Source organism: Aquarana catesbeiana, linkage group LG05 (genome assembly GCF_042186555.1).
Source record: "Aquarana catesbeiana isolate 2022-GZ linkage group LG05, ASM4218655v1, whole genome shotgun sequence".
Classification (NCBI taxonomy): Eukaryota; Metazoa; Chordata; class Amphibia; order Anura; family Ranidae; genus Aquarana; species Aquarana catesbeiana.
In genome coordinates this window covers 102,797,700-102,824,896 of record NC_133328.1, presented here as the reverse complement: position 1 = coordinate 102,824,896, position 27,197 = coordinate 102,797,700, and positions in this window count along the sequence as shown.

Sequence of the window (27,197 nt, the reverse complement as noted above, 5' to 3'; positions counted from 1 at the left end):
TTTCCCCAGAGGGGAGGACAAGAGGAAACACCAATCACTGTTTCTCTGCAGAATTATGTTCCAATCTCTCTCCTGTCGCCCCTTGCTGTAAGATGGCGAAAATAGTGGAGGAGGCCTTCCATCAGCCCCTCCCCAAGGGGGAGAACACCCCTGGCAGCAGCTCCCTTGTCTCCCTCTGAAGGCCCTAAGCCCAAGCTCCATCTATCTTATAAAGGGACAGTCACATGACACTCCACGATAAGGGAGGAGCAACCCTTAAGGCAGTGGTGTCCAAACTATGGCCCTCCAGTTTGTTAAGGAACTACAACTCCCATCATGCCTAGTCATGTCTGTGAATGTCAGAGTTTTACAATGCCTCATGGGAAGTGTAGTTCCGCAACAGCTGGAGGGCCGTAGTTTGGACATCCCTGCCTTAAGGGGACCTCTACCTGCCATCACACTGATTGAAAATTTTGTAACATTCCCATTCAATAAAAGTAAATCGTTACATTAACTTCTGTTGAACGGAAACAGCCATAGAGGGATATGAATTAAATTTACGTCTACTGCCCTTCCTTTATCTAGGTTACAGCTCAATTCCCCATAGGATCTTAACAGGTTGGTCTGACAAGAGCTGTCTTTCCAAAGTCCATGTTGATTGTTAGCTTATATTATAATTTACTATTTTCCATGACCACTGCTTCAATGAAGTCCCTTATTATTCCTTGTTCAAATATTTTATTAGAACGTATAATACAGAATTGTAGATACAAAATATAGCAATTATAAGCATTCAATAAGTACAGAATAGCATAAAAAACATCAAGCATGGAAACAATTGTGCTTATTCACATTACAAACAGCAATCGACATAAGAGGGCAAGTCACAGGAGAGATGGTCCAAAGTAAGTTGATAGTTAAAGTGTATTGTAGGAGCTGGTATAGAGAGTAGGATGGCAAGGTAGACTGCACAGGTTAGGATACACAGACAAGAGACCCAACAATAAATGATAGGGCTGTGGTCTGGTACACCATCCAAGAAAGTTCACCAAAAACCAAGAGTGGTGAGAGACTGCATTCTGGAACATTCAATGCCAACGTATGGGGTAGAAGGCCTGTGGCACAAATGCACAAAATAAAGGGAGCAGGGAATCCACAGAGGAGGCCAAAAAAAGCAAAAAGCAAGGGGCAACCAGTAAGCAGAGTAAGAAGGGAAGAGCAGGAAGGAGATACAGGGGGGTGGGAAGAGGGAGATAACAGGGTAGGGAATCCCCTAGGGGAGACAAGGACAATAGCAACATACCTGTATCAAGGTCGGGAGAATCACGTCAGGCAATTATGGAAGCAACTAGGTGTCACCAAAATCTTGGGGCAGGTAATGGATTACTCAGGGTCTCCAGAGTTTTTCATATTTAGGCACCCTATCAAGTAGGACTACTTCAGTTTTAACATGGACCATCTCCTGAGTAATTCTGTGTTTCATTGCAAGTACACATAGTAAGAAGGGCTTCCATGCCTATGCAATAGTCTGTTTGGCTGCCGTCCTGATTTGGAGTAAAAGCTTGAACTGGCAATGGGTCAAAGTAATGGGTTTGGTCCCTTAGCATTCCATCAAACACCTTGCAAACTATTAATGTTAGACTGACTGTTCTGTAGTTCCCTGGCATATAGCTATACCCTTTTTCAAATATTAGAAACACATTTGCACTACACCAAGTTCACCTTAAAGCAGAATTAAACGCGGCTATATTTTTTTTTGCATTAAATGGGCCCCCAGCAGCTCGTGCAATAATGTGCTAGTATGCACCACATGTCAGCACATTATGGCAGACTTAGGCTTCATGTACTCTGGGTGTTTTAAACACTGCTCCTAGGTGCGTCTGGCACTTTTTTTTTTCTGCCTCTAGAGGCCCCCTGCATGTTAGCCTATGTGTCCATGCACACATAGTCGCTTAGCTGTGTTTAGAGGCAGGGGCATTTAGAAGCAAAAAAATCAACCGCCAACATGCCCAGGAGTAGAAGTGCTTTGGCAAAAAAAAATGCTTGACACCTGTATGTATCTAAACGTGTGTTACCACTAGGCGCATTTAGTGCTTGAAAGTTAATTCATTTTAATGGCCAGAATAAATGATTATTCTGGTCAATTAAATTAATTAATGCCCAAGCGCTTGACATGCCTAAAGGTATTACACAAATGTCAAGCGTTTTTTCTGCCAAAACACCACTGCCAGGAGATAGCAAAATGTCCAGTGTGCATGAGGCCTTACTTGTCAAAAGATGCCCTCCAGCGCTGCAATGTCAGTGCTTCCGCCGGTTTTGGGCGATTTTCATCTTCTCCCGATCTTCCTTCGAGGTTTGGTCTGTTCAGCTGTTTGAATGGTCGGGCTATGATGATGTCACTTCTGCACATGGGAGTCACATCATCACAGCACAGAGCTGTATGGCAAATGCACACTGAGCTGCACATGTGTACAATAATGCTGATAGGTAGTTGGAGGCATTTATAACAGAAGAGAACAACTACCCTACTTGTCAGTGTTTCTTTTACATTTTTTTTAGTTCAATTCCGCTTTAAGTTACTATAGGGCAGGGTTGTTTTATTTAATGCACTCTGTAAAGTGATGTGCAATATTTCTTTTAAATAAATTGGTAAGTAAAATATTTTAACTGATAATGTAGTGCAGATAGCGAGGATGAAGCAAAAAAAAAATATCCACTGCGACCAACCAGATTTCACTCCCTGATTGGTTGATAACGATGAAGGCACTTCGCACATCATCATCTCTTTGCTGTCATACCAAATAAGCCTAAACGAGGCAGGGCGTAGGAAAGTTTGTGACAAGCTAAAGTACAGTATGTGCTCTGCTGTAAGCAGATGACAGTTCGGTGCTGTGTTTTGGTACTGGAGATGCCAGCAATAATCACTACTCTACATCACTGATCTTTTCTGCTGATATCTCTGCTGCAACTCTAGCAGTTCACTATGTCAAACACATTTAACAAGAACAGAGATACTGAATGATGGGAGCCATAAGACGTTGAATATGAATTTACACCTTTCCCATACATTCCACAATGTGAACAATACAGCATTGACTTTTTTTTTTCTTTTTTATTCATGAGCTGTAATGCAATCTGATGTGTCTCCAGCTTTCCTTCCTGAGGAAGAGGGCTGGGTGTGACATGTAGGTGGTAAGTGGAACACTAGAGTTGATTAGGTCACATTAGCATTTAATGATCTCTCTTGGCTCCTGTACAATTGATTATACTGTTCTGAGGCTGAGAAGGTCTATGGGCCTTAAATGGCCTTTTCCAAGCAGGCCAGCAGAGAATACTGACATCTCTAATTATTGTGACACGTTGTAGTTTGTGTTGAAAGGTGTCTTCTGTTTTTAAAGTGAACAGCAAGGACAGAAATATTGATGCTGCCATTAATGACTTCCTTGTTAAAGGTACAGCCACCAGGCAGCCAACCTGATCCTGGCTTTTCTACCAGGGGAGTAAAGCAGGCCATACATTATGCAATTTTCTTTTCTTCCACCATAGGTGGAAGAAAAGAAAATCACTCTATTCCCCCATCAATGCATTCAGGGAGCCTTCCCTGTTGGCAGAACACAATGATTACTATTGCTGGCGTATAGCCTGTGGCACTAATAATTTGGGAGAAACCCGACAAGCTGGGTGTACACAAGTGGATCGACTTGTGTACAACCAGGGTGCCCATACATGGATCAAAATTTGAACGGTACCTGCTGAACTTTCCAAATTTGATACATGTATGGTCAACTTACTGACCAGTAAAGCTGGCCATACATTGATCAAAATGTAGCCAGTTCAGCAGAGACCAGACTAATTTTGATCCTTGTATGGCCATTCCCGCTCAACAGTAGTCGATCAACTTCTGTGGAATGGAAATGTTTGAAAACTTTTGTCAATCAGCGGCTGATCAGTGTATTCTGACAGCAGAGGAGTCCCGATGGCACAGCGGGGAGGATTCCTTCATCCAACTCGCTTGCGTGGATGGAGGAATCCATTTGTTTTTTTCAATCAGCCCACAGACAGCCTAAGGATTAGACAAGTCTTGGTTAGTCAAAATTTCAGTGAAATTTCTGACAATCTGACATTTAAGCATTTCAGTTAGCCTTATCTAGGGTAATGGCATTAGTATGGGCAGCAGGCAGGGAGTGTGGATGTCACTGGCAGCTCTCTGATTGGCCAGCTTGGAAAACTGCGACAGCAGATGTGACTGGACAATACGGAGGGAGGTACAGGCAGCCCCAGATGGTTTTCTCCTGTGAATCCAATGGGGCCTGGTATGAGTGTACTACCATATTAACAGTGGCCCTGGGGGAGCTCTAGTGATAGACTGTATAATATATGCAATTTTTAATTTTGCCCATAGTTACATTTAACGCTATTACTCGATGAAAAAAAGTGAGGTTTACAGGGCCTGCCTAGTTTTCCAGAAGATATGCACTCATGTCCAGTCAAATACTGTATAAGGGATTACTGACACATCTGACCATTTTCATCTAACATCTTAAACATCTGTGTCTGAATGTGCTATTAAATATATTATATATTCTACTATAATGTACTGTATATATTATATTATGTAAAGTGTGAATGACATTCTTCGCCAAAGCTGGTAAGTGATTACTTAGGAGTGTGACTTTCCTAAACCTTACCCTTTAGGTACCAGAGAATTATATAAGATTGTGGGGTAACTAATCTTCAATTAGCCCATTCCTTCAATTATCTGCTGGCTCAGAGCAACTAGGAAACCAGAATTTATCTAAAATCATTAAAATATTGTCGGAAGAGAGAACACAAGTTCACCGGTTCATGTAACAGTTCAGCAAAATGCCAGTTATTCATTAGCATCAAATTGATTGGTCTATTTCATTGATCCTGCACATTTGATTAGTAAATAGCTTCCTATTCTCCCCCATGCCATACTTTTCTTTCTTTATGGGCAATTAGGTTTGCCACAAACTTTGAGACTTTTTGTTGATTGGCCTCGGGGAGAATAAACACAGCAAGTGTTTATACAGAGTCTGTGCACTTGTTTCACAGCTGTTGTGCGTTCCACTGGTATGAATTGTACTGATCTGCGGATTGTCAGCCAGCTGAGCCAAGCTCTGGCTTCACAACAGCAGCTAGCATCCAGATGTTGAGTTGAGCGACTCTGCTCCCTGCATCATTTGTTTTCTCTTGGGGTTTTGATAAACAAAAAAAAAATTGGGATTATCTACCAGTGAATAAGAAGGATCTATTCTACATATTGCAATCTACAGTACCCTAACCAAAATGTAAAAACACAAATGAAGGATTTACCTACTGCAGAAGCATGGCATTGCAGAATCTCACTACTGTATGAATGCAGATATAATGTGATCACTAATTGGATCCCTTTAGTCATATGACTGCATTGCAGTTTAAAGCGGTTATAAACCCTTACATATACTAAGTGCAGTGACTAGCCTCAGGATACACAGAGATGAAACAAATCCTCCTACATAAGATGTACCTGTTTATCTGCAGCCATCTCTTTTCTACAGCCATTCAAAGTTCCAAATTTACACAGCTTTTCTGAGCTTCCAGAGGCAGGGGTGGGATCTGATGTCACACACTTCACAATTCACAGAAGAGAGCTGAGTGTAATATAAGACCTGAGTGCAGGGGCACATCCTCTCTACACAATCTCATAGGAAAACATGCACAACTGAGGGTGTGTGCTAAAGTAGGAAGGGGGGGCATCTTTTAAGATTGCTTGGTGCTGGGATAAATGATCAGAAGGGACTCATGCAGATAATAGGTGGAGGGGACAGCAGAGAGAAATGACACAATGTGCTTTGGATTGAGGCCAACACACACCATAGAAGGATATTCTTTGTTCATTTTTCATGTCAGAGGTTTACAACCACTTTAATAAGAACTATGGCCACACAGCTAAATGTACCACTAAAGACATATGTGGTACCTGGTTTGCCTGCCAAAGGATTTTTACCTTTGTCCATTCAGTGCTGAGACATACATAGCCCTACCAGGCCAATTTGGTTACCTCTTTCTACTGCAGTTCAGAATATACCTTGGTCACCTCCCTGAAGCAAGACACAGCAGCACTGCGATGCGTTATCTCCACTATGTTTCATATCAATAAGAAATTATTATTATTATTTGGGATTTATATAGTGCCAATAATTTGTGCAGCACTTTACAAAATAAACAGAAACAGTACAGTTGCAATACAGTTTTAAACAAGAGGGTTAGGAGGGCCTTGCTCATAAGAGCTTACAATCAAAAGGAAACACTTTCTATAAATAAAGTTTCTTTTATTTCAAATAGTATACCCATGAAGGAGCCGTATATCTTAATCAGACTTTCAAATACAGGAAATGTGTTTGCATTTTGTATACAATTGTTTAATCGTCTTAGGTGGAAAAACTGACATGCAAAAGGTCAAAGAAGCCCAGCTCTTCTTACTAATTTTTCTAAATGTGTTCTTTAATAAACAATCATTCATGTGAATGATCTTGCTTATATGAAAGAACATGTTACTCAGAATATTTTTTAGTTTTATTATGGTATTCTTAGAACTGCCTTCTTGCCAGTACCATGGTGTTCCTTGTAAAGGGGATTAGTCTCCTCTGCAAAACGTTTCTTTATAATTATACCTGCCATGTTCCCAGTAATTGGTAATTGGGTTTATCTGCATTGGCTCTGTGCAAGGCTTTGTAGGGTATGGTTGGAGCTGACAGGAGGGGTTAGATAGCATGCTCAGCTTGGCATGGAAGAGAGGAGTTATTGCCAAGTCCACACATGGTCCTTTTTCCTTTGTGGGCCCCCTGTAACGGGCAACTGGGCAAGAAATCTGGACAGCAATAGGAGGTCAGGCACCACAGCATTACCCATTTGGGACAGCACACAACAGGTAGTACCCAGTCGTCTTTAATATTGATTTGACCCTGGGCAAACATTTTCTTGGGCAACCCCCCCCCCCCAGCACACATGACTCACTGATTATTTTATAGCTATTACAGCACATGACTTCTGCTTGTTGATTGGTTGCTAGAGATTACTGTACATCAATACTGCTTACTGATTGGTTGCTAGAAGTTACTGGACATCCTTACCACTCACTAATTGGTTGCTAGAGGTTATTGTACATTATTACTGCTCACTGATTGGTTGCTAGAGGTTACTCCATATCCTTACCCCTCAATGATTGGTTGCAAGAGGTTAGTGCACATCATTACTGCTCACTGATTGGTTGCTAAAGGTTATAGCACATCATCGCCTCACTGCCTGCATACCATGGACTGGGGAGGTGAGGGGACCCATCAATAGATAGAAAACTCTTATGGATCCTAGGACTCCTGGGATCAGTGGCAATGCTGGGGGAAGGAGTGTGTAATCAGTGGCAATGCTGGGGGGTTGATGGAACAGTAGCATAGGTGGGGGGTGGGAATAGTTAGGAGGCAGTACACTGTGGCAAATTATGAATTATGTAGAGCAAAGCTGGAAATTTTTGGCAAGTATATAGTGGGGGATTCTACACTGACCACCAATGTGGTCAGTGTAGAATGCGCAGCGTTCTCCGTGACCATAACTGCGGGTCCCGCGGACTCGATGTCCGCCGGGTGCCATTGATCGTGTCACAGAGAGGAAGAACGGGGAGATGCTTTTGTAAACAGAGCATTTCTCCGTTCTGCCTTGTGTCGTGACAGATCACTGCTCTCTGTCATCGAGAGCACTGATCGCTGTCATGTGTGTTGAAGCCCACCCCCCCACAGTCAGAATCACTCCCTAGGACACACTTAAGCCCTTCATCGCCCCCTAGTGGTTAACCCCTTCACTGCCAGTGTAATTTATACAGTAATCAATGCATTTTTATAGCACTGATCGCTGTATAAATGACAATGGTCCCAAAATAGTGTCAAAAGTATCCGATCTGTCCGCCATAATGTCGCAGTCCCGATAAAAATCGTAGATTGCCGCCATTACTAATTTTAAAAAAATAATAATAAAAATGCCATAAAACTATCCCCTATTTTGCAGATGCTATAAATTTTGCGCAAACCAATCAATATACAATTTTTTTTTACCAAAAATATGCAGAAGAATACATATCGGCCTAAACTGAGGAAAAAACATTTCTTTTATATATTTTTGGGGGATATTTATTATAGCAAAAAGTAAAAAATAATGCTTTTTTTTTTTTTAAATTGTCGCTCTTTTTTTGTTTATAGCGCAAAAAATAAACACAGCAGAGGCAATCAAATACCTCCAAAAGAAAGCTCTATTTGTGGGAAAAAAAGGACCTCAATTTTGTTTGGGTACAATGTCGCATGACCGCGCAATTATCAATTAAAGTGACGCAGTGCCGAATTGCAAAAAGTGCTCTGGTCAGGAAGGGGGCAAATCCTTCCAGGGCTGAAGTGGTTAAAGACGGCCCTGGTAGTACCAGAGAAACCCCCACCTTTATAGCTTTTGTATCACAGGATCTGTAAAAACCATGTTAAGATATGTAAATTCCTATTGTTAAGGCTTGAACTGTTTTGGCTCATATACTGTACCAATGTTGTAGATTTGTGTGATATGAACTTCTATGTTACCAATAATTTGTACTACTTTCAATAAAGAAGTTAAAAAAACAAACAAACAAGAAACATCTTATTATTGTGTCACACAAGCGGAAGACTGGAAAAGGCCTTGAGAAGGTCCCAAAGAGGCAGAGGGCACGTCTTATACCCGGGAGTGTTATAGCAGCTGGTATTGGTCAGGAGTGGGTGGTGGTTTGGTGATAGCGGGCCTATTATTGGAGTGGCTGGACCGTTTCCAGCAGCACACTTAATAGGGTATCTGGGCTGCCATTAAAAAATCCTCAGTAATGGGATGGGGCACATACAGGAACCATATCTAACGAGACAGCAGGACCTTGCAACATGTCAAGTGAAGTGTACTCTTGTTCAGGCCTATTGCCATTTGAGAGGTGCTGGAACCTGCATATGAATTGGAGTTGGTGAGATGGAGTTGAGCCACACTGCCTTATCTTTGCAAAGCTGTAGTTTAAGGTGCCTGGGCTGGAAACTGGCAAGTTGCAGAACTGCAGAATATATGAGTAGTATCAAGGGTGTAGAAGATTAAATATAACTCTGAATATCAACAGCTCTATTGTATGATAGCTGTGACAAGAGTGTGCCAAATTGTCTGCTACAGTAACTGGTACACGTTAAACTGCCAAATAAGTGCTCAGTAAATACGGCCAGGCTGGTCGGGAACACGCACAACAACCAGACAGGGAGTATGTGCACACTGGAGTCACCGGCAGCAGGGGAGGCAGCTGGAAGGCAGACTGGAAACTGGGCACTTCACAGAAGCATTGTTGTAGATAGACACCATCAGTCCCTGTTCTGTCCCTCCTCCTCTGGAACCTGTACCTACGCTATTCCGTCTGTCCCTAGCCTACCCAGTACACTGAATGCGCACCAACCCGATGGGGACAGTGTTTTTTTAAGCACTGTCAGCCTTGACGTTGGCTGCCAGGTCAACCAAGGACGTAGTGTCCAATTGGACAGCTACCTCCCTGAAGAGACCTATGGAGGCCTCGGAGGGACCAGTTCCCCCCCTTCAACCTCCGGCTTCTCTGCACAGCGGCCACACAGGGAGGCTGAGCTACACCTGACTACAAATGTATGGCTGGCTATTTCTAGGGTTTATTAGGAGCCCTTACACCCAAGCATAGGGTGTGACTAAAGAGCCAATGCCCCTTTTTTTAGACCAAACAGGATCCCATAGATGTTTATGAAATTATAAAGGTCATCACCCCACCCAAAATTTTACCAGAACAGAAAGTGTTTTAGGTAGATTTAACCTTTCAATATATTCTTTTTGTCTATTGAAAAGAATTTAGATAACAGTAACCTTCAAAGGAAGGAAATTAATTAGAAACACAACCATGTTTAAAAGTGACATTTACAGTATATATGTTGTTTGGACGCATCAAATGTTTTTGGTTTAATATAAAATGTGACATCAAAGCTTGCAGAAAGTGAGACCCATCAGACCGATCATATCTTAAATGGAAATGTGTCACATTGCAGGGTGTTCTGTATTATTCCCTTATATTCCATTTTACTTGAAGGGACTTTGATCTTGTACTATGCTGGACGACGGCTGCTGTCCCAGGTTAATAAGTAACAAGTGGAGCACCTACTAACAAGTGGCATCGTGTGCCAAAGCTTCTTTTATAAAAATCGGTCCTGCTGATTAAAATTTTCTCCGCTAATGATTGCTGATCTTTGAAAGGTCCCTTTACCGATTAAACGACTCTGGTGTGACTAATTGTTATCATCTTATCTGTGCCGCGCAGTAACCCAACATGATATCACACAGGATACGACAAGACAGTGTGGTATTACTGATTATGGCCTCCCCTCTGAACTCTCAGGGTGAAGCCGTTTAATGCTGACCTTCTCTTTATTCTTACGTGTAGCTTTTATTCATTAACGAGAAAAATGTTGATATATCCAGACAGATTTTTGCAAGTGATTGAGCCTTATGGCCCATGCACACGATAAGAAAATTGTATGAAAAATACCGCTTTCTAATCGATCGTGCGATAATCTGATCGTTAGTACACATCTGATATTATCCCATGGGACAAGCACAAAAAATTTATCATATGATTTTCGTTTAATCAGTACAAATACCGATACTTTTTTCAAGTACTTGCCGATACGGATTATAGATAAGAATTAGTCACACCAGAGTTGTTTAATCAGTAAAGGGACCTTTCAAAGATCAGCAGTCATCAGCGGAGAAATTTTTAATCAGCGGGACCGATTTTTATAAAAGAAGGTTTGGCACACAACGCCACTTGTTACTAGGTGCTCCACTTATTACCTTGGACAGCAGCCATCTTCCAGCATTTTTTTAATGTCATGTGACAGTGGACTGTGTCAGTAGTTTTTTTTTTTCTTCCAAGTTTATTTTTTCCAATTTATTTTTTTTTATTATTTCTTACAATTTATATTTTTTTGTTATATTTTTTTTTACAATGCTTTCCTTTTTTTGGGGGGGGGGGAGCGGACGGTGTCAGTGTTTGTTTTTTTTATTTTATTTTTTATTTTTACAATTTTACCTTTTAAATATTTATACATTTTTTTTTAATCAGCCCTGTTGGGGGGGGGGGGGGGGGCTTTGGTGAGATATCAGGGGTCTAACAGGGGACCAGGGGACCCCTGACATCTCCCCTTTGAGACAGAGAAAGGGACTGAGGGCATAGATTCCCCAGTCCCTTTCTTTGCAGCCTCAGCTGCACTGAAAATGAACGGACAGGAGACAGAGGCTCCTGTCCATTCATAAACTGAGACATTGTAAATACAGATTACAATGCTCAGTTACGTGAATGGACGGAGTCAGTGATCACTGTCTCTATGCATTCAGAAAAGGAAGAAGCCGGTAATTGACAGATTTACCAACTCCTTCCTCCGCTCTCCATCCTGACAGATCCGGGCGGGGGGGACCAGAGGAGGACAGAGGGGAACCGGAGGAGCACTGAGGACATGAAGGGGGACCGGAGGAGCAGGGGGGCATGGCTAGGGGGCCAGAGGAGCAGGGAGGACATGGCAGGGGACTGGAGGAGCACTGAGGACATGGCGGGGGACCGAAGGAGCAGAGAGGACATGGCGGGGGATCGGAGAGGCACGAAGGACATGGCGGGGGACCAGAGGAGCACTGAGGACATGGCAGGGGACCGAAGGAGCAGAGAGGACATGGCGGGGGATCGGAGAGGCACGAAGGACATGGCGGGGGACCGGAGGAGCAGGGAAGACATGGTGGGGGACCGGAGGAGCAGGGAGGACATGTCGGTGAAGCGGAGGGGCACAGACGACATGGCGGAAGACTGGAGGAGCCTGGAGAGGGGGACACGGAGGAGGACACAGGGGACAGTCAAGGATGATTGGTGCGGTGGTGGGGAGAGTTACAAGCATCGATCTCCCTGTATAGATTTCAATAAAGTAGCTGAAAGTCGCGGGGGGGGGGGGAGGAGAAGTGGCTGTCAGCTGCTTTATTGAAATCTATGCAGGGAGATCGGTGCTCGTAACTCTCCCCGCTGCCGCACCGATCATGCCCTGACTGCCCAGGTATCAGGTGAAGTACTCCTGCAAATGCTCGGTATCGGCACCGATTCCGATACTAGTATCATTTTTTTTTTGTAGCTCGAATTGGGCAGATTTGAGCATTTTTGCCACATTTTTATTCCCATAGAAATTAACAGAAACGCTCTATTTGCGCATTTTTGGGTGCATTTGTGCGTTTTGTCACGCGCATTTGCTTGATTTTCTGCTCAAATGAAAAAATAAAATAGTAATAATATATGAATAAATAAATGTGAAATACTGGTAAATACAGAAATAACAAAAATCATCATACATAATACATAAATAAAATTAATTAATAATATGTAATAATACAGAGATAATAATTAACCCCTAACCTTAAAAAATATTATACATAAATTATTATTATTAATAATAATAATAATAATAAAATTACATAAACACCCAAACCCACCCACCCCCAAAAAAATTACTATTACTATAATAATAATATTTATTTATTTATTTATTTATTTATTTAGTGTTAGTGTTAGGGTGTTTAGCTATTTATTAATATTATTATTTTTTTTTTTTTTTTTTTAAGGGTTAGAGGTTTAGGTTATGGGTTAATTATTTATTTATTTATTATTACTCATTATTCATGTATTTATTATTAATTATGTATGCTTATTTTTATTTATTTGTGTATTTATTTATTCATTTATCATTAGTAGTAGTACGGTAGTAGTAGTAGTAGTATTAACACCCTAACACAAAAAATATATATATAACCCTAACCCCTAATCCTAACCCTAAACCCAACCTAACCTTAACTCTAACCTCTTACCCTAAATGAAAAAAAAAATAATAAATTAATAATAATAATAATAATAAAAAAAAAGAAATAAAAGCTAATGAAAAAGCTAAAATTATTTTATATTGACATTTAATATATGATTAAATGTGTGCTCATTTTGGATATTAATTCCCTGATCAGTAGGTATAAGGATCGGGTTACTGCTTTTTAACTTTTTACTGTTTTTTTTATTGGGTTATTTGTTCGTCCCTTGATTTGAGCTACGAATTTCTAGAACTTCCGCTCTTTGGAGCGCATAAGTACTTTTAGGGCGTGCCTTGATTGGAATAATCTTTATTTCCTCTTCCGTTTTTTGGAACGCAATTATTACCCACCTTTTCGCATAAGCCTTCCCGCTTATATACAGCTGCAGGGTCCCTCTAGCCATGCCCCTGACTACGTCTTTTGATGACAAAACACGTAGGGAGGAGTCAGAGACGTGTGGCGCGACTACATGCTGGGAAGCAGCGGCCATCTTGTGGGTTAGAAACGCTGGACATTTCTGATATGCAAGTTTTAATCTCTTGAAATGTGAGTGTTATTCTTTTGGAATTTTAGAATAAACCTTTCCTGGGATGTCTGCACTATGAGGAGTGTCTCCTTTATGTTCATTTGAGACTTCAGGTGCCGTGGTGCAGACGCTAGAGAATATCCCTGAGGTGGATTGCTGTTGGAGCTATCATTTAAGTGATATCCATTGCATAATTTATCCCATTAGAGGGGGGAAGAGCCAGTGTGTTTGGTGCTGGTGATGGTTTCCTTAAGTCTATTACACATGTTTTCTGCTATAGCAAACACCACTTTGGATATATATATGGACTTTTGTTTTTTATGGACCTTAACCTATTTCTGATTTCCGATTTTGCACCATTTCCACTATATCTGTTTATGTTGTACCCATGCATATTGTGCTAGCAACTTACATTAGGACTTTCTAATTCAATTTTATTTTCATTTTTATGTACCTAAAGTGCAACAGATTTGTGGGGTTTTTTTGTGTTAAAAAAGTTGAAATGCCTAGCAACAAATGATGCAAAAGATGATAGTTTTTTCTATTGGCTAAAAAAAACACCAAAGCTCAAAAATGCTGTATAAAAACGCGGACCGCCCAGGTAACTTCTGCCAGTGCAACCAGACAGGGCTGTACACATGCTATGGCTGTGATGCTTTGCTGCAGTAGCAATTTTAACTCAGCTGGCAGAATTTGACAGACAGCACTGCTTTTTAAAATTGCTCATTAAAGTGGATGTAAACCCAATGTCATCCTTTCTAAACTACTGCCATAGAGGTTATCTATAAGGATATACATGCCTCCTGCATGTATCTTTACCTGTCAAATGTCTCCCCTCTGTCTGTTATTAGACCCGAAAAACTGCAGATTCTGTGGGTGGGTCTGTTGTCTGGAGCTCGGTGGGTGGAGTCGTGATGTCAGTAAACTCCCCGCCCACTTCTACACTCCCCTTGTCAATATGCATTTTCTCCTGTGTATTTCTTACACTGAACTTCTGCTATGATCTCTAACATCCAGTGAAAAGACAGGAAAGTAACCACATGACATGAGGTGTGGAACAGCCAATCCTTGCAGAGCTGCTGAAGAAAGGTGTGGGGGAGGGAATTAAAAAATCATGTCTGTGTCTTAGGCTAGTGCACGAGATATGTAAATCACCTGTCACTCACAGCAAGGGGGAGGATTTGACAAAGTTTTTCTCAGTTTGTCAAGATTTTTCTCACTGAACAATAAAAGAGGATTGCTCAGAGCTGGGTTAACTCTTTGTGGCAAGACTGGGCTCAAATAATAGGAAATCTTATACTCTACAGTATGATATAAAAAAAAATAAAAATTTCGGGTTTACATCCACTTTAAGGTCAATGGAAATGTGCCGCTTTGCTTGCGGTTGCAGTGCAGTATTTTAATACAAAATCTCTCTTGGGACTTAAAAAAATAAAAATAAAAAACAGACATTCAGGGGGTGGCAGGATTGCCTCCTGAACACCTGGTAGCCTCTACTCTACCACCCTCTGAAAAGCAATCCACCATAGAGTGCTTTTTAAAGGGCAGTAGACACTACTGTCTATCTGAAAGAGCCCTTACAATGGTATATTTAAACTAATATTGTGTACCAGGCTTTAGCCTTTCATCCTACCTCAAAGTTATTGTATTTGTTATTTTGAGAAGCCAATATAAGTATATAGTGGTATAAAAAAGCACTTGAGGGTTTAACCAATCATTTTTGAATATACATTTATTGCAGGCTGTGTTCTCCGCCTGCACATTTGTACTTAAATGTGTCTCTCTTTTTCATCTTAGAAAGTTGTGAGGTATGAATGTAAGTGGTCATCTCCCATTGGTAAGAGTTCAGAGTGTCACGTAAAGTGATGAAGGTGAAGTATTACAGTGTCAATAATCCCACATCATTAAAAACTATCAATAAATTCTGTATTACATGCTGTTCATACTCAGTCACTATGGGATTTATTTTCTGTATTCTGCATAAAACTTGGTTGATTCTGTTGCTCTCTATTTCCCCCTCCTGTCCATGTCCCCACTGCAGTTGGGGATTTTTCAGAGCAGTGTTGGCAGCTGTATTTTGTACCCTGATCATTTCCTCCCTATCACATCTGAGCAGCCCATGTGACTATAGAATCACACATGTGGGTGTGTACACAGTGGTAAGTTACAGCTCACTCCCTCCCTCCTCCATACCCACTAACCAGATAAACACAATGGGGATGGGATATTATATGTAGATTGATGGAGGCTTCGCCTTCCCTGTTATTCTAGGATACAGGCTGGAGGGGCTTGACACAGCCTGTGACTGGCAGAAATTCGCTCGCATCATATTATTGTCAAAAAAAAAAAAAAAATTTCACCCCTCACATTTTTGAAAATATTTTATATCTTTTCATGTCAACACTAAAGAACTGACACTTTGCTACAATGTAAAGTAGTGAGTGTACAGCTTGTATAACAGTGTAAATTTTTTGTCCCCTCAAATAACTCAACACACAGCCATTAATGTCTAAACCGCTGGCAACAAAAGTGAGTACACCCCTAAGTGAAAATGTTCAAATTGGGCCCAAAGTGTCAATATTTTGTGTGACCACCATTATTTTCCAGCACTGCCTTAACCCTCTTGAGCAAGGAGTTCACCAGAGCTTCACAGGTTGCCACTGGAGTCCTCTTTCACTCCTCCATGACGACATCACGGAGCTGGTGGATGTTAGAGACCTTGCGCTCCTCCACCTTCCGTTTGAGGATGCCCCCCAGATGCTCAATAAGGTTTAGTTCTGGAGACATGCTTGGCCAGTCCATCACCCTTACCCTCAGCATCTTTAGCAAGGCAGTGGTTGTCTTGGAGGTGTGTTTGGGGTCATTATCATGTTGGAATATTGCCCTGAGGCCCAGTCTCCGAAGGGAGAGGATCGTGCTCCGCTTGAGTATGTCACAGTACATGTTGCCATTCATGGTTCCCTCAATGAACTGTAGCCCCCGAGTGCCGGCAGCAATCATGCAGCCCCAGACCATGACACTCCCTCCACCATGCTTGACTGTAGGTAAGACACACTTGTCCTTGTACTCCTCACCTGGTTGCCGCCACACACGCTTGACACCAACTGAACCAAAAAAGTTTATCTTGGTCTCATCAGAGCACAGGACATGGTTCCAGTAATCTATGTCCTTAGTCTGCTTGTCTTCAGCAAACTGTTTGCAGGCTTTCTTGTGCATCATCTTTAGAAGAGGCTCCCTTCTGGGACAACAGCCATGCAGACCAATTTGATGCAGTGTGTGGCGTATGGTCTGAGCACTGACAGGCTGACCCCCCCACCCCTTCAACCTCTGTAGCAATGCTGGCAGCACTCATACGTCTATTTCCCAAAGACAACCTCGGAATATGACGCTGAGCACGTGCTCTCAACTGCTTTGGTCGACCATGGCGAGGCCTGTTCTGAGTGAAACCTGTCCTGTTAAACCACTGTATGGTCTTGGCCACCGTGCTGCAACTCAGTTTCAGGGTCTTGGCAATCTTCTTATAGCCTAGGCCATCTTTATGTAGAGCAAAAATTCTTTTTTTCAGATCCTCAGAGAGTTCTTTGCCATGAGGTGCCATGTTGAACTTCCAGTGAGCATTATGAGAGAGTGAGAGCGATAACACCAAATTTAACACACCTGCTCCCCATTCACACCTGAGACCTTTTAACACTAATGAGTCACATGACACCAGGGAGGGAAAATGGTTATTTGGGCCAAATTCGGACATTTTCACTTAGGGGTGTACTCACTTTTGTTGCCAGCAGTTTAGACATTAATGGCTGTGTGTTGAGTTATTTTGAGGGGACAGCAAATTTACACTGTTATACAAGCTGTACACTCACTACTTTACATTGTAGCAAAGTGTCATTTCTTCACTGTTGTCACATGAAAAGATAGAATAAACTATTTACAAAAATGTGAGAGTGTACTCACTTTTGTGAGATACTGTATATGTGTTGGTGGATTTAGCACTTGTGCTTAAAATCTATAGCCCTATTATCCGAGTTCCACTGGGCAAGATGGGCTGCTTGGTAAGACAATGACTAGAACAAATGTTCTTTCTAGTGCAGCATAAATAAAAGCACGCTCATCAGTCATCACCATGTGCTCGTGTGTATCAAGCTATGCACAATGTAATGTACTCCTTCAGCCCCAGGTGTCTTTAGCTATTGTAAGTGCCGACTACCCAGGATCCACTACAGCAGTCTCTGGTGTTCTGCAAATACTTATCACATGTACTGTAATGTGAGATCTGCCCTGAGCACTATAGAAAGGGCTGTAGCTGCGGCCCGTCAATGTGTACACAAATCTACATCATCAGGAGAAAATGTTAATCTTCCAAGCCATATGTAACCATGGATGTGACATTCACAATCTATCTAGCAAGAGTCTATTTCCATATACCATATGCTGGCGATCTTGCTGACTGCAAGTGACAACTTTCACTTGTCACAATGAAACACTGGTCAGTCTTTGCAATCATAAAAATCATTGAGACGCCGGGAAATCTCTCTGCGCCCAGCTTTCACTGCCTGTCATCAGATCCTTGTAGTTGGTTGACAAGTGTGGCTGCTTGCGGTATGTTCTGACTGCAATTCAGGCATCGCATAGGAATAAGGGAAAGAATGGAATGAGCTTGTTGTACAGGAATTCCTGGTATTACAAACTTCTTGACGTGGCAGGATAAGCCTGAAATGTTAATATGAGACACTGTTTTGACATTGCTTTAATTATTGTACAATTTCCCAATATACACTTAAGACCCCTTTCACACTGGGGCGGTTTTCAGGCGCTTTAGCGCTGGAAATAGCCTCTGCTAAGCGCCTGAAAACCACCTCCTATTCATATATTTTCACACCCAGGCGGTGCGCTTGCGGGACGTTGCAAAAAGTACTGCAAGCAGCATCTTTGAGGCAGGTTGGGAGCACTGTATACAGCACTCCCAAAATGCCTTGCCCATTGGAATGAATGGGCAGCGCTTCAGAAGCGCCTGAAAAGCGTTTCGGGAGTTTTTAACCCCTTCTTTGGGGTTTAAAGCGCACCGCTAGCGGGCAAAAATCGCCGCTTAAACAGCGGTAAAGCGCCGCTAAAATGAGCGGCGCTTTACCGCGAACGAGCCCGTAGCCATAGTGTAAAAGGGATCTTAGTCTAGTGACAACTGTTAATGTTGAAGTCCAGGCAAATTAATATACAGTTTTCACCTATATGTGAACTGTTTTACCCATACCTCCCAACTGTCTCTGATTTTGAGGGACTGTCCCTGATTTCGAGGGATGTCCCTGATTTGGAGCAATGTCCCTCTGTCCCTCATTCCTCCTCATTTGTCCCTCATTTTGGTCTGATCTATATAGTTGTATATAAAATGCACTTTTTATCTTTCAAAAAGTGTTTCCCAGTGCTAAACCTTTCATCCAATTTCTAAATTGCTGCATTTGTACATTGTTAAAAGCCAATATAAAGGTAGTAGAGGTAAAAAAAAACACTTGTGGATTTAATAAACCTTTTTTTTTGGGGTTAATTCTCCTTTAAGGAGGTGTGACAGGGGGCATGTCCTATGCCTACATACATTTGCTAGTAGGTGTCTTTAGGGCTGGGAAAAAAATCGATTTGAATCTTGAATCGAGTTGAGAGGTCAAATTGATTCAAATCTTCTTCAAATCGATTTTTTAATGTATATATATACCATAGTTTTGCAGTGCTTTTCGGCCGATAGCGGGGCGCTTTTAACCCCCGCTAGCGGTCAGGGCCGGATTTGCCACAAGGCCACCGAGGCCAGGCCTTGGGGCGGCAGTGGTGCAGGGGCGGCTCCACTCCTGCGGCGACTTCGCGGCCGCCCCCCTTTCAGGCAGCCCGTTAATGTGCATTAGGGGCACCGGTGCCCGTAGAAAAGATGGCCGCGAGCCGCCCACTACTGCGCATGCGCCGTTCCAAAGCCGGCCGGGCTCGGGAAAGCTCGTACGCGCTCGGCCGGGCGGCGCATGTGCAGTAGCGTGATTGCGCCGCCCGGCGCCATTTTTGAAAAGATAGGTCTCCAATCTGTGTGCCGCAGCGCCTTTGCTGCCAGGCCGCGGAGGAGACCAGTAATGTCAGCGTGGCGGCGGCGGCGGCAGGGGAGAGAGAGAGAGAGAGAGAGAGATGACATCTCTCATTGCCCGCACCACTGTTCCGCCCTCCTCCATCTGGTGGCAGCCAGGCAGTGTGGCAAGTGATATCTGCATCTGGTGGCAGTGTGGCAAGTGACATCTCCATTTGGTGACAGGGTGGCAAGTGACATCTCCATCTGGTGACAGCGTGGCAAGTGACATCTCCATCTGGTGACAGCGTGGCAAGTGACATCTCCATCTGGTGACAGCGTGGCAAGTGACATCTCCATCTGGTGACAGAGTGGCAAGTGACATCCCCATCTGGTGCCAGGCAGCGTGGCAAGTGACATCTCCATCTGGTGGCAGGCATAGTGGCAAGTGACATCCCCATCTGGTGGCAAGCAGCGTGGCAAGTGACATCTCCATCTGGTGGCAGGCATAGTGGCAAGTGACATCTCCATCTGGTGGCAGGCATAGTGGCAAGTGACATCCCCATCTGGTGGCAGGCAGCGTGGCAAGTGACATCTCCATCTGGTGGCAGGCATAGTGGCAAGTGACATCCCCATCCGGTGGCAGGCAGCGTGGCAAGTGACATCTCCATCTGGTGGCAGGCATAGTGGCAAGTGACATCCCCATCTGGTGGCAGGCAGCGTGGCAAGTGACATCCCCATCTGGTGGCAGGCATAGTGGCAAGTGACATCCCCATCTGGTGGCAGCGTGGCAAGTGACATCCCCATCTGGTGGCAGGCATAGTGGCAAGTGACATCTCCATCTGGTGGCAGGCATAGTGGCAAGTGACATCCCCATCTGGTGGCAGCGTGGCAAGTGACATCCCCATCTGGTGGCAGGCATAGTGGCAAGTGACATCCCCATCTGGTGGCAGGCAGCGTGGCAAGTGACATCTCCATCTGGTGGCAAGCATAGTGGCAAGTGACATCCCCATCTGGTGGCAGACATAGTGGCAAGTGACATCCCCATCTGGTGGCAGCGTGGCAAGTGACATCCCCATCTGGTGGCAGGCAGCGTGGCAAGTGACAAGCAATGGTGGCAAGTGACACGCTCAAGGCTCCCAATGATTCTGCATTATGGTGAGTTGAACTATTTCATTTTATATTACAATGTAATGATAGAAATAATGCGTTTCAATCATCCCAACACCATACCAACCATGGTGCCGGGGATGATTAAAGCACTAACACCAGCCATTGCCCTGAAAAATAGCCCTGAAAAATCCTTACCCCTCGCGGGGGGGGCGGCAATGAAGGACCTGGCCTTGGGGCGGCAAAGGGAGTAAATCCGGGCCTGCTAGCGGTCGAAAAAGAGTTAAAACTGCAGCGGCACTTTGCCGGCAGTTCAGCGGCACTGCCCATTGATTTTAATGGCCAGGGCCGCTTTGGGAGCGGTGTATTCACCGCTCCTACAGCGCTGCAACGAAGCTGCTTGCAGGACTTTTTTTGACGTCCTGCCAGCACAACGCCCCAGTGTGAAAGCACCCGGGCCTTCACACTGGGATTGCAGAAGAGGCTTTTTTCAGGCACTTTACAGGCGCTATTTTTAGTGCTAAAAAAAGGCCTCCAGTGTGAAAGGGGTCTTAATGCCACCGACAGTGGCACCACATTATAAGTATTCTCCTGTGGCCCAGGGTTGAGAGGAGGCACAATGTTGAAGCTTGGGCTCACAGGAAGTTATTTCAATGATGTTGGGTATCATTCAACCTGGACAGGTGAGTCTGCTGTGGGCAGCATCAAGAAGGAGGTCAGTATAGTAGCTGGAGCTGCTTATTCAGTTTTACAGGCTGCCAGGGGATACTTTTTTCTTTTATTTAAAATTGGGATCAGTAGCTGTACATAGTTCTTGTTAATTCCTTTCTCCTCTTTTTTTTGCTAATTTATTTCCCATTTCTAGGCAAATCTTTTTTGTTTTCATCCATTCATTTTGTTCTTTTGTTTTTGTTGTGTTGCATTTTTTTAATCCACCCTTTTCCATTTGCAAAAAGCTTCACTATATTTTGTACTGAAAATATAATTTTAGTACCTTTTAAAAAAAAAAAAAAAAAAAAAAAAGGACAAATAGCAAATATGTAATCCTCAGGTTACCTGTTAAAGGGTAACTCCACTTTCGTGGGGGAATAAAATAGTAAATAAAGAAAAAATAATATAGCGTATACCATTGCGACACAAGTCATATTGTGATTGAATGTTATTAAAAATTACCTTTCCTTTTCAATCTGCAGCTCTGTAATTTTCTGTAAAATCCAATGCAATATGGCAACATGGAGGTGTTCTGTACAAAGAATGTGTACTGGCCACCCCCCAGAAACATAATTTCCCGCTTGTGTGATTGGCTCACTGATTTTCCCAGAAGTCTGCCCTAAGATACAAGTCAGATTTCAGGCACCCCCTGCAACAAAAATTACATTTTTGGTGAGATACTCCCAATAGGAAATCATGTCTAAAGGGATGCAAGCACAGCAGCTTTCCTCATTAGTGCCCTGCAGGTGCAGCAGCTGGTTGATAATTATGTACATAGATCACCCACAGGGGAATGTTTTTTTCTCAACAAAAGTGAAGTTACGCTTTAAAGCAGTATTAAAGCCAAAAGCAAACATTTATTATAATGCAGCTTACTGGTTTTTAGATGTGATGGCTGCATTCATTTCCTTTTTTGGGCTTTTCTTTCTTCTATTTTCATCTAGTAATACAGACAGTCTTTTGTTTTTCACAGCACAAACTCTCCAGCAGAACGGATCAGTTTACACAGATGTGCCAAACCACTTAACACTGACCAGGGTGATTAAAATGATTCGCTTTTGTTTATTCGTTCAAAACCTTTATTCCAAAACAAAAAACAAACTGTTGTAACTGATTGTAAAAAGTGTGAGCTGGAGTTTGGCTTCAATTTGTTAGTGTATTTAACCACTTTAAATCCACCAGCCCTGGTAGATTTGGCTGCTGAATGACTGGGCCATTTTTTGTGATTCGGCACTGCGTCGCTTTAATTGACAATTGCGCGGTCGTCCGACGCTGCACCCAAACAAAATTGACGTCCTTTTTTTCCCACAAATAGAGCTTTCTCTTTGTGGTATTTGCGTTTTTAATTTTTTAAACAAAAAAATTTTTTAAACAAAAAAATAGCGACAATTTTTAAAAAAAGTTAATTTTAAGCCGATATGTATTCTTCTACATATTTTTGGTAAAAAAAATCGCAATAAGCGTATATTGATTGGTTTGTGAAAAAGTTATAGCGCCTACAAAATAGGGGATAGATTTATAGCATTTTATATTATTTATTTTATTTTTTTTACTAGTAATGGCGGTGATCTGCGATTTTTATCAGGACTGCTGAAAGAAAAGATTGGGCTTTGGACTTTTTTGGCACAATAAACACTGTAATAGGTATTGTTAAAAATTCAATTTATTAAAGGTTATTTAAAAGTATAAAAGGACAAAGACAGAAATCAGTTCATAGCCATACATTTACAATTTATACACTCCATACAAAGCTCTGTAGTATAGAGATCAATTATACAGTAATTGGGATTACCAATATACATACGATTGTATAGTGATTAAAGAGGAGCTATGCAGAGATAATAATCGATGGCAAGGACTCGCTCAACATGTTTCACGCCAAAGCGCTTCTTTAGGAGCACAGATCAAATTACAGGAATATACAAAACATTCGATAAATAAGATAAAAATAAAAAGTGAAAAAGCTACACAGATATAGCTAGATAGTCAAGATATTACATGTTTAGTATCAACGCCACTAAGGCCCAATCGATGGTGCTAATACACAATCAGAGTAATATTCATATACCATGGGGACGTATGTAACATGATAGTGATATTGGTAAATAGCATATAAGCCTAATTTAGTCTATTTGAATCACAAGGATTGTGACTGCCAAGGAGAAAGAAAATATGTAAAAAGAAATATAAAGAGAGGATAGAGCAAGATAAAAGAAGGGGGCAGGGAAGGAAGAGCAGAGGGGGAAGGGAAGGGGGGGAGAAGAGGGGGAGGGAAAGGGAAGTGGAAGTGGAAGGGAAGAGGAAAAGAAAGCAAAGGGGAAAGGTATTGAGAGAGAGGGGGGGGAAAAGGAAAGAATATATATATATATATATATATATATATATATATATATATATATATAAGAATATAGAGAGAATATAAAGAGAGAAAAGGGAAAGGGGGGGGGAGGAGGGAGGGAAAGGGAAGTGGAAGTGGGAGGGAAGGGGAAAGGAAAGGAAAGGGGAAAAGAAAATGAGAGAGAAGGGGGGGGGGGGAGAGAAAAGAAAAGAAAGGAAAGAGAGGGGGAAGATAGGGAAAAACAGGAGGGGGGGGGGGGAGATAGGGAAAGGAAGGGAGGTAAGAAAGTGGAGGAAAGCTTGTAGGCTCAGTCTGGGAGGCTGATAGTTAAAACAATATGGAGATATAGGTACATAATTGTAACTGTGCATGTGTCTCGCAGTTGTCACTTAAAGGGGAAAAAGCTTTATACCTACAGTGATTGTCCTACTGAAGAGTAAACATGATGCCCAATAATAATATAATAGCACAGGCCAGTTAGAGAGACCTACTGGTAGCCTAGTGCAGTCTGGCAATATAATACCAGTATCCAAACATACATTATGTGTGCCAGTGGTAAGAGGTATTAATTGGGTTTCCTAAATGGCTGGTAATAATAGTTATAGATTACTGATTTATTCACCTAGTAGAATACCAAATACCAAATATGCGTCCTAAACAGGAAGAGGTGAATATAAATATTATATTGATATTTATTTTATTTATATTTTTATTTTTTATTTTTAAAATATGCTGCAACCGCTAGGTATGCATAATAATTAATAAAGTATAAAATAGTTACACTTACCATGAGAGTGTTTGATGGATTGAATGATATATATACATAGAGGTAAAAAGTGTCTCCACTAGGTTATCAGGACTGCGACATTATGGCGGACACATCGGACAGTTTTGGCACATTTTTGGGGCCATTGTCATTTATACAGCGATATATATATCAGTGCTATAAAAATGCACTGATTACTGTAAAAATGTCACTGGCAGGGAAGGGGTTAACACTAGGGGCGATCAAGGGGTTAACTGTGTTCCCTGTTTCTAACTGAAGGGGGAGGGGACTGACTAGAGGAAGTGACGGATCGTGGTTCCTAGCTAATAGGAACACATGATCTGTCACTCCTCTCAGAACAGAACAGGGAAGTGTGTGTTTACACCCACTCGTCCCTGTTCTGCCTCTCGTGCTCGCGATCGCTCGTGGCCGGCGGTCATCGTGACCGTCGGCCACGAGCATCGGCACCCCCGCTGTGCAACGGGCGCAGGAGTGCGCGCCTGCTATCCCGATCCCACGAGCCGACGTATAGCTACGACGCTTTGCGGGATCGTGCCGACCTGCAGCAGTAAAATGACGGCGGCTGGTCAGCAAGTGGTTAAATCTGCTAACACATTTAACACTACCCTCCCCCCAGACTGACAATGCTACTGTCTCCTGTGCTTCTTATACACATTCCACCAGAGTTGTGTCTCACTAATACAGGAGGTGTGTTACTGGCCAGATCAACACGTGAAGACAAAGAGGAAAAATAATGAATAATTAATAATAATTAAGACTTTTCCGTCTCTGTATTAGGGCTAAATTACTGATGGGAACAAAGGGCTGGGGTGCAGTAAATCTTTACCATCTTCGCTTTGGTTGCCAGAGAAACTTGTTCCAGTGCATGTCGTGCCTTGTGTATGTTAAAAATTGCTGATATATACAGTATCTCACAAAAGTGAGTACACCCCTCACATTTTTGTAAATATTTTATTATAGTTTTTCATGTGACAACACTGAAGAAATGACACTTTGCTACAATGTAAAGTAGTGAGTGTACAGCTTGTATAACGAAAATTCGTCCGAATTTTCATTTGTAATGAAACGAACAGCACATGTCTAGTAGAGCAACAATTCTTTTTTTTCAGATCCTCAGAGAGTCCTTTGGCATGAGGTCCCATGTTGAACCAGTGACCAGTATGAGAGAGTAAGAGCGATAACACCAAATTTAACACACCTGCTCCCCATTCACACCTGAGACCTTGTAACACTAACGAGTCACCTGACACCGGGGGGGGGATGGCTAATTGGGTCCAATTTGGACATTTTCACTTAGGGGTGTACTCACTTTTATTGCCAGCGGTTTAGACATTAATGGCTGTGTGTTGAGTTATTTTGAGGGGACAGCAATTTTACACTGTTATACAAGCTGTACACTCACTACTTTACATTGTAGCAAAGTGTCATTTCTTCAGTGTTGTCACATGAAAAGATATAATAAAATATTTACAAAAATGTGAGGGGTATACTCACTTTTGTGAAATACTGTGTGTGTGTATATATATATATATATATATATATATATATATATGTATATATATATATATATATATATATATATACTACAGGTATCTTGAAACATGCAACAGCAGAACAAATATACTCAACTATCCAGAAACGGAACAATTGGACCTGTCTTGCTGCATATATGAATATTAATGGAATGTATCTTATATTTTAATCTTGTACAGACTTATATGTATATAGGTGACAACATTCCTGGAAAAATTGAGAGGACACTTTTAATAGGAAAAAAAATGCCAGAGCACATTGTAATACCATGACAACCTGTGTACTGCTCTCTGGCTGGCGGAACATTAGGCACATACGGATATTAGGAAAATGGGTGAACTGAAAATAATCATGTATTTATGTATTTATTTATGTAACTATGCAAACTGTAAATCTGATGTGAAAATAATTGTACACTGGATGTACACAAGAGCAAACTTCCAACATTTTTTGCAGCTAGTTGCAGATTTCTCCTGTTTTCAGCTAAGATGTCTCTTGAAGCAGGTGTACATCCTCCCTTAAAAAAGGATTTCCATTACCCCTTTTGCAGATGGCAGTACTCCTTTTATTGACAGCCAGTCAGTAATAATAGTGATTGTCATCAAAGACATAACACATAGAGAAAGAGAAGGATTCTGTTTTCTGTGCTAATAATGTGGTTGCAGCCATAACTTTCACCTGTACTGCACTGCATATCGTCATCAGTTTTGAACTTGCCATCTGCAGTGATACTGAGCAGGAACATTTTCACTACAGAATGTCTTTAATTAGAACATTTGAGAATGTTTCTCTCAGAATACTGCTAGCTGAAACATCATTTATGAGCTAAACAAGACTTGACACTTAGGGGACACTAAGGCTGTTTTTCTTCTAAGTGTCACATTTGTTCATTTTTAAAGCTTTAATTACATTGTTTCTTATGCAATACACATGTACTTTAATGTCCCAAAGGCATTCAATGAGAAACAGGCTAAGGCTCTATTGGGTCCAGGGCTGTTACATTTGAGAAGCAAAGTGAAATCTTCCTTGAATATGGTGCTGTTCTTGGGCCTACCATTGGTATTTATAAAAGACAGCTACATTATCCCACTTGAAGTGTGTGAAGCAGAATCAGATCTGGACTAATAATCTGTCAGAAATTACATTTGCCAAAAGGATTAGTATACTTGAGAGTGATTGTGGTAAGAAGTCTGGATGGACTGCTCAACTTCTCTTACAGAATATCTAAACC